The sequence below is a fragment of the Neopsephotus bourkii genome, unplaced genomic scaffold (genome assembly GCF_033783945.1).
Source record: "Neopsephotus bourkii isolate Nb327-2 ecotype Australia unplaced genomic scaffold, CSIRO-AGI_Nbou_v1 NB_1346, whole genome shotgun sequence".
Classification (NCBI taxonomy): Eukaryota; Metazoa; Chordata; class Aves; order Psittaciformes; family Psittacidae; genus Neopsephotus; species Neopsephotus bourkii.
Genome location: NW_026901826.1, coordinates 17,074 through 25,527, shown reverse-complemented (window position 1 = coordinate 25,527; position 8,454 = coordinate 17,074).

The window sequence follows — 8,454 nt, the reverse complement described above, 5'->3', positions numbered from 1 at the left end:
ATATAGGCAGAAGGTGGAGACCCCAGGTGAGGCTGCTCAGCATCATTAAGGTCTATTAGTGCAATTAGGGTCCTGACAGTAGGCTTTCTGTATGAGGTGAATGTGTTTGTAGGTGGGTTTCTTCATGCTTGGTGGTCACAGGAGGAATAAAGAGGTTTTAAGGACAACAGGAACTTCCCAACCCTCTCTGTTCCCTTGGACCAAGCTCCCATCGCTTGGCACAGAACAAACTCATGAACCCCAAAAGGAAAATTCACAGTGCTCAAATAAACAGTTCCTGCCATTTATAAGACCTCACATACACAATAGATGTGAGCACATTTCTGTCCTCACACACACAATAGAACCCCTCCATGCTTCCAAGGCAATTTGACAGGTTTCCCTAATCCAAGCTGCCTGAGCTTGCCACCAGCAAGGAACCCTACATGCTCCAGTCCTGGTTCATGCAATCTGGGTCTGGCCAGGGCGATGCTGAACCCTGGCCCTGTATCAGCCACGTAAGGATGTGTCTGGTATGGGAGCGTGCAGGAAGCTAGGCTCTTATGATCCCATCAGGCTTGTTTGCTCTGCCTACATTCACCAGGGAATTAAGGAAGCAGTAGCCCCTCAAAGTGCTAAAGGCTTCCTGTGGATTCATGTGGGTTTATAGGAAATGAAGATGGTGAAACCTGGACTACTGGGATCCCAGGTAGGAAGAACTCTTGGACTTCCCCAGAGGTTTGAGGCCAGGGCTGAAGAAAAGTGGTCTCATGGACCATGTCCCTTGATACATGACCTCCCTCATGCATCCTCTGCTCAAGAAGTGCTGCAGGACTCCCTGTAAGGAGCTGAGTTAATGACATGGTTTAGTGCTGGACTCCTGGGGTAATGGCTGGACTTGATCTTCAAGGTCTTTTCCAACCTGGTTGATTCAATGACTCTGCCCATGCAGTGTCCTCTCCTTTAACCCCATCACAGATGGGGAAATCTGATTTACTTGGTCTCGCACCAAGGGCTTTCACCACTCTGTCTGAGCACTGTGACCCCCCCCTCCAACACAGCACCAAATTCCTACCTTTATTCTATCTCAGGGCTGCACCCCGGACAGATGGAGAGAATCAGCTGAAATTGCTGGTTCCGGCTTTCACCGCTAACACAGAAATGCTCATTCCTCCCCGCTCCCTTCGCTCCTCAGAGCTCCGTTCATTCATGTTCATAGGAAACACTTTGCCAAAGGGACTCATGGGGACTATAGAGTAGTTTTATCCAATTACTTTTTAACTACACCTGTGATTCCTGGTGAGGTCTGGACACTGTCAAGGGAAGCAAGGCTGGCTTTGTGCTCATAAATTAAACCATTTGCTGGGAAACAACCCAAAGAGCACAGGCTCTTCCCTTTCATGCCCCTGCTCCCCATTGCAGATCAATGTGGACATGACAAGAAAAATGGAAACATTCCAACACAAGATTTCACCTCCAAATGTGTTTCTGTTGAATCATGTCAAGACCTGGTATTACAGGAGTGCAGTCAAACAATTCTTTTCTTTCTGATTTAATGGAAAACAGTGAAGAAATAGATTTCCTAAATGGAAAGAAGGCAAGAAAACCTTTAGAATGTCCAACAGAATGGAATAAAAAGGGAAATCGATTCTTGCCCAACAAAATGCTTCATTCTAAGAGAGTCTGAGGATGACACTAGGTGCTTTTTTAAGCACTGCATCAATAGTGAGGAGCTCCAGAAGGGACTCAGAAAACTCCGTAAGTGGGTAAAAATCAGGCAAATTATCTAAGCGTACATAACAGTAACACACCTAGCAAAAAGTAATCTAAACCATGCCTAAAATGTAATCTAAACAGTGCTGCAGTCAGAACTGGTCGATACAGCCCAGGGAAGCGAGTCATCTTGAAGTCATCATTGGCAAATGTCAGTGTAGGGTGGCAGCCAAGAAAGCAACCAGAACTGGGTATCACCAAGCAGGTAGTGTTGAGGATAACCCAGAGCATGTTCTGCTGCTCTATTAAACCTTGATGGGCCCGCATTTGGAGAACCATGTGTGGTTCTGGCTACCATGTCTCAAGACGTGGGCTTAGAGAAGGTCCAGAGAAGGGCAACCAACATGGTCAATGGCATGGAGAAGCTGCCTTACACGGGGAGGCAGGAAAGACCATTTCCTCAGAACTGACACATCTTGCAAGCTGTGAAGAGCATCTCACATTCTTTAACCAAAACCTGATCCTGGTGACAGCCTCTGTGGGTGCTTGTTTGCTGTGCACATCACCCTGGAAGGACACAGTGAATGCGTGTCCTGCTGCTGAATCATACTTGCAAATCCAAGAGCTGATGAGTCTGTGCTAAAGGTAAGGCCACTGCATCTTATGTCACTTTTGGCAGCAGGGGAAAGGCAGGCAGAAGGTGCCCAACAACATTGCTCTGGTTAAGTGTATTTGCAAAGGGTGCAATGACAACACAAGAGGGCAGGAGAAAATCAGACACCCAGGTGAAATTTGGGCTCTTCTGAAATTACCAGCACAAACCTGATGCCTCTGGTGCATTAATGTCTGACAAACTGCACCCATCAACCCCATGAGAAAGAACAGGGGACACTAAAGAGTAAGACACTGGCAGTAGGAAACAATTATTTAGGTGATGTATACATAGAGAGAGCTGCAGAAGAGGACAAACAGCTAGACCAGCCCTGGACTATCACCAGCAGTTCTGCCTCCTCAATGGCTTTGGATCAAAAGGAGGGCATGCATTCTAACTCCGCTCCACAGCAGAAATGGCATTTCAGAGCCTAACTCCCATACACAACCCCCTAAATCCACTTGTAGATCTGAAAAACCCTTTTGAGTAGCTGCAGGCTGGACGTGTCCAGATTTACAGCAGATTTAATCTCAAAGTGGTCATGAAATTCCAGCCTGAATCACTGAAATGTATTTACCAACCTGGTAATTTGGGCAGAAACAACCAAGAGGGGATTTTGGGATGCCTGGGGCCAGGCTCTTAGCATCCACTGAGGTTATTGCTGCATAAGATATTAAGCAGATAGACATGGACCAGAATGGATGCCTCTTTTTTTTCTCTCATTGTGCCTCTATCATTGTATTTAAACTCACGTTGAATGGTGGTTTGTAGCACTGCCAGCTCCAAGTTCATCTGTCCAGTGGGAATGGGAGAGGCCAGTCCTTCAGGTTGCCATCTGGCTCCAGTTCTCTGTGGAAGCAAGACAGGAGAAGGCTGGTTATAATTGACCCCAATTCCTCAAATAGCCCCAATTGCTGAGGAGATGGCTAAATAGCAGCCTCCAAATCCACTCGGAATGGACCCAGGTGTCCTGGTGCCCTATGGCCTGGGACAGAAACCTTTTAGCACCCCTGTCTTCCCTCCAAAGAGCACTGACAGTGCCTTACTTCAGAGAGTATCTGTCAGTCCAAGGAGTTTAAAAGCTCTGGATCAAATTCTTAATGACCCTGGACAGACACAATAGAGGCTGTCAGCACACAACAGCCCAGAGGCTGGCACTGTCAAAGGGACCCAAGTGTTAAAATACCACTCGGCTTTGCCAGAGAAAGTTGACTACTGGGAAGGGGGATAGCATTGCTGGGGTTTTTTGTCCTGTATAAAAAGGTTAAAACCAGGTCACACTTCACAGTGCCATTTTAAAGAAGACCTGCACACTGGTAGGAGGCAAGGAGATGCGTCTTGTTTATGAGCAATGGGGAATTCTCATCAATCCCAGGGCTTCGTGGCAATTCCAGGGGGTTACTTTCAGCAGAAGAGACATTTAAAGAATGGAGATATTTGGTTTGTGATATTAAGGTCTTCCACTTTCCTTCTGATCACAAATCATGTGCCATTAGAAGCTTGACTTTGATTGGATGGAGAAGCGAGGTGCTCTTCCAAATATTTGCCTTCCAAACTTTCACTTGGCACCAATTCTTGGTTTGATTTTTCCTTTAGGTCCCACTGGAAATTCACTTTGGGTTGACCCAAAGCAGAGGGGGAACAGCATCCTTCAACTGCCAGAGCATGGAAACGCCAAACATCTGCAAAGCTCCAATTAGAAGTGGTTTCATTCTTCTTTGCACTGCATATTCCAGGTCTCTAAAACCAAACCTGTAAACTGCACTCATTTTTAACCTGGAGTTGGATGTGTTTTTCTCAGCCCTTTTGACAGTTTGGAGCTATGAATCATGCCAGTTCCATTTTTTGCCTCTGTACTTATAATCCGAGTCTGGTTATCATTGACTAGTGTAAACCCTAATGTATACTCAGCAGACCATTATTGGTACACTGGGACCATTGGCTTCAATTTTGTTCCTCTACCCAAGTCTCCATACACATACAGCACAAAGGGAGCTAGTTAAAACCTTGATGTGCCCACATTTGGAATACCATGTGTGTTTCTGGCTACCATGTCAAGGCCAGGATAGAGCCTTGGGTGACATGGCCTAGTGTGAGGCATCCCTGCCCATGGCAGGAGGCTTGGAACTGTATGATCTTTAGGTCCTTTCCAACCTAAACCAGTCTATGATTTTGTGTTTCAAGATGTAGAGTTACAAATGGTCCAGAGAAGAGCAACCAACACGATCAAGGGAATGGAGAAACTGCCTTACATGGAGAGGCTGGAAAGATAACTTCCATACACAGCACAAGGGAGCAGTCTCTGTCTGTGTCCCCAACCATATCATTATCACAGCACAGCCGTTGGTACCCAACAGCAGAGAAGGTCTCACATCCACCCCATGGTTGTGTGCTGGTGCTGATACCCAATGTAGAACCCCAAATGGCAATTCCTCTTCCTATTCCTTGGTAAGGCCCCACTGCCCTGCCTGGCAGGGCTCTCTGGGACATCCATCAGCTGGTGTCAGACTCGATGTGTGTCTCAACATTGCCCTCTTACCCCTGAGATGATGTCAGGGAGAGGTTGGCCCAGTGGCCAGCCAAAGATCTGTCACTGGCCCTGCCAGAACTAACAACAAAGACAAATGGGCCCATCACAGTAAATGGCTCTTAATGGGCTGCAGGAGGCAATTGGTCGCAGTGCTGGCTGGGTACCATATGTGAATTCTTCACTAATCACGCCAAATTGGTCCAATTTGTTGGAGAGCTGTGGAGGGACTTCACCAGCAGCCCCAGAGCTTGAACATGAGCAGAGCCCTGCATGGAAATAATTTTGCACTTGTGTGGATGCTTCCTGGGGCTCCAGCAAAAATGGGGGGAGAAAAAAGAAGCAGCAAAGAGGAAGCAGGAGCTTTCAGCTGTGCAACTGGGGCTTTTCATCATTTTTCACTTAATGCTCCTTGTCTTGAGGAGGAAAAAAAAGACACGGGTCTAAAAAGATTGGATGTGAATGAATGAGACAGTGAGGTTCCAGGTGATGGCTAATAGTAGCCTTGATCTAGCACTGGAAATACACTGTGCTTTGCCGCCGGCAGAATGAGACCCTACCCATGAGAGCTCCATGTCAGACAGGGGAGGCTGAAGTGAAGGGGAATATGATGAGAAATGCTTTGGAAAACGATCCTTAGGGAAGAAAGTTCATGGGCACAAGGAATCCAGTGAGGAATCCAGGCTGGGACAGTGATGCATGCAACAGACTGTTCTATTGGGAACCTTTAGAGCTCCAGCTCCTGGAGACACTTGTTGAGGGGAATTTCTCTTTCTGGCCCCTCCAAAGCCTGGTTGCACACTCTGGGAACACACCTGAAAGAGATGGGGTTTTAACAGATCTTGTCATTGTGGGGAGAGAGAAAGGGTTTATAGGTTTTTGAATGCCTAATGCTGAAACTTGAGAAATTGGGGTTGAAATTCCCGTCTGTGCCAGGGCAATGGAGTGAGCCTGGGCCAAGCAAGGAGGCCCCTTCCCAAACACAGCATCTCAGCTGATGGGAAGGCTGCGCTCTCCTGCAGGCCTCAGGAAGATGGTCTCAGAGCACCCATCTGCCCCAGCCAGGAGATTAAGTCACACCTGCAGCCTGAATGGCACCAGGAAGATAACAACCAGCTTCCTGCACCCTCTATTCAAAAATAAGCTACTTAACCCTCCTTTTAAACCCTGCACCTCTACCCCCTCCGCAGCCCCTCTGTGACCATCTCAGCCGTCACACCCGCTATTGAAAAGCAGCATTGTTCTGCCCCTACCTTGCCTTCACCTCTCTCCTGTGATCAGATGTTATGGCTCTAATTATCTCGCTCCCTGCCTTCTGGACTATCAAGACATTCAATCAAAGGTCACCTGGGTCATCTTTCATTGGGAAGAAGAGACGTCACCAGGAAGGTAAAGTTTCGGAGCATCCTTTGATGCTAAGCTAGCAGGAATTACAGTCCAGCTCTCCTGGGATATTCGCCACTCGTGGCTGCTCCAAGGCACTGAAAGGTTTCTCTCTTGGATGATTTCCTTTTAACTTTCTTGTTGTCTATCAAACCTTTGAGGACTCTGCAAGTCCCACTGCAAACAAGAGCAGGGTAACACGGATGGGCACTGGGCCTCCTGGCAAACAAGCTGTCACCCTTCTGGGTCAAGTTCTGGGCAGAGGTATCAGTGCAGACCCAGCACCTTGTGTCCTTTCTGATCAAGATGCTGAGTCTTGCCTTGATTTATAACCCTTGGCTTTTAAACTCCAGCCATGGCCAGCTCAGGTCTTTTCAACTCAATGGTAGGATCTGCTGTACTCAACGATCTCCCAGTAGATCACCATTCATGTGCTCCAGAGTCATTCTGCAAAAGCCATCACGCTTGCAACTGCAAGGGAGGTGACATCTCTCACATGTCTGGCCAGTGCTTAGGAGGGGAAAACAGCTCAAGAGCACCTAAAATGGTGAGTTTTCTTAAGAACTCAGTGCAATGAAAGCTAGGAGAAAGCAGGACATGCTTTTAATGACTACAGAGTGCAAAGCCCCAGGCTGGGGGCCCAGCAGTGAATCAGTCTCTGAGGGCCTTGCAGTGAGGGTCTCTGTCTCACTCCTGCCCAGCCTTCCTCACCCCAGAAACCTGAAACAAGTTAAGAAAGCAGCCAACGTGCTTTAGGTTCTACAAGCAAAGGAGGAGATAGGATTTCTCCTTGCTTGCATGCTGAGATCCACAACAGAGGCACCCTCTGTACGGATAACTCCTGCCTTACTGCATGCAGGAAGATGTAAAGATTCCAGCCTGGTTCCAGCCTGGAGGGCCTCACAGTTTGAAGGGAAGGACAGTCTGGCTCTGCTGCATCATCCTTCCTGAGGGCTCCAGGTTAAAGAACCTCCCCATCCATGTGGAGTTTGAAGCTGAGGCTCATGGCTGATAGGGCAGCTCTGCTGTGCCCTGTCTGTATTCAGGCTTGCAGTAGGCACTCTTTGGTACAAGATCTTTCATATTTGATATCTTCTTCTTTGCCAGATTCCTTCCTTTCCTTCCACCCTCATCTTCCTGCTCTTTTGAAATCCACAGCCTTCACATAGGTGCCAAGGCTTGGCACGTTCTCTGTGATGCTTCCCTATATTGTCTCCTTGCCCTCAGATAAGCTTCTTCCACCTTGAATAGGAGAGAAAAGAAAGAGCCAAAAGAGGAAAGAAAAAGAGCCCAAAACGTCCTGGAGGGACCTGGTTATGACCCACTACTCTTGCAGAGAAAATGCTTAGACATGAAAGTACCAGAAAACCAGAGAGCTGGTCAACACTTTCTACCTGGAAAAGCTTCACCAGGTGATGCGTTTCCCTCAGTACCAGAATCTTTCATCAGCAAACACAGATTTCAAGAGAATGTTTGAATTCCAAAGATGGTGAACACTTACTTAAACCTCATTGTATCCGCTTCTGGGCACTGCACTTGAAGAGACTCCAGAAGTGAATCTGAAAAGACAACACAATCAAGAGGATTAAGAAAACACAATATATGAGGACAGACTTTGTGTGTCCTCATGCCAGAAACTGCCATTTAGCCTTGGGCAAATAGCCTGAAAAGCACTATTGTTGCAGAGGTGCAAGAAAGTGAAGAATCATGTCCAGTTCCTGCCAAATGGAGAGGGCTGACATGGTCCAGCCTTACCAAGAAGGTTCAGAAGTATTGGGACAGAAAAGCAGCCCTGGGTTAGCCTGCAGTCCCTAAGAGGACCAGAGGAGGAAGCCAAGAAGAGATGCCTAGAGAGAAGCGGTCCCCTTCCTCTAGCTTGGTCTAACATCCAATGGAGAGGATGTGAAGTGGGATGAGCCACTCTTTAAGGTCTCCTTTTGCATCCATGGATGCTAGGAAAAGTCTACAGAAGTTGTGCTCCTATCTCAGTTATCTCAAACGGCAATGAGTCCAACCTGTGGTGTAGAACTCCAGAGACAGTGTTTCCCCTCCTCTTTCCCAATCCTTTGGCTTAGGGGAGGTTTCCACCTGTTTTGCAGAAGGGATGTGAGCCTCTGGTCCCATACTGTCAAAGCAGGGCAGAGACATCGCTCCACACCAGCCTGCACACCCTTGCCCATGGAGGGTCGTGTCGGAAACC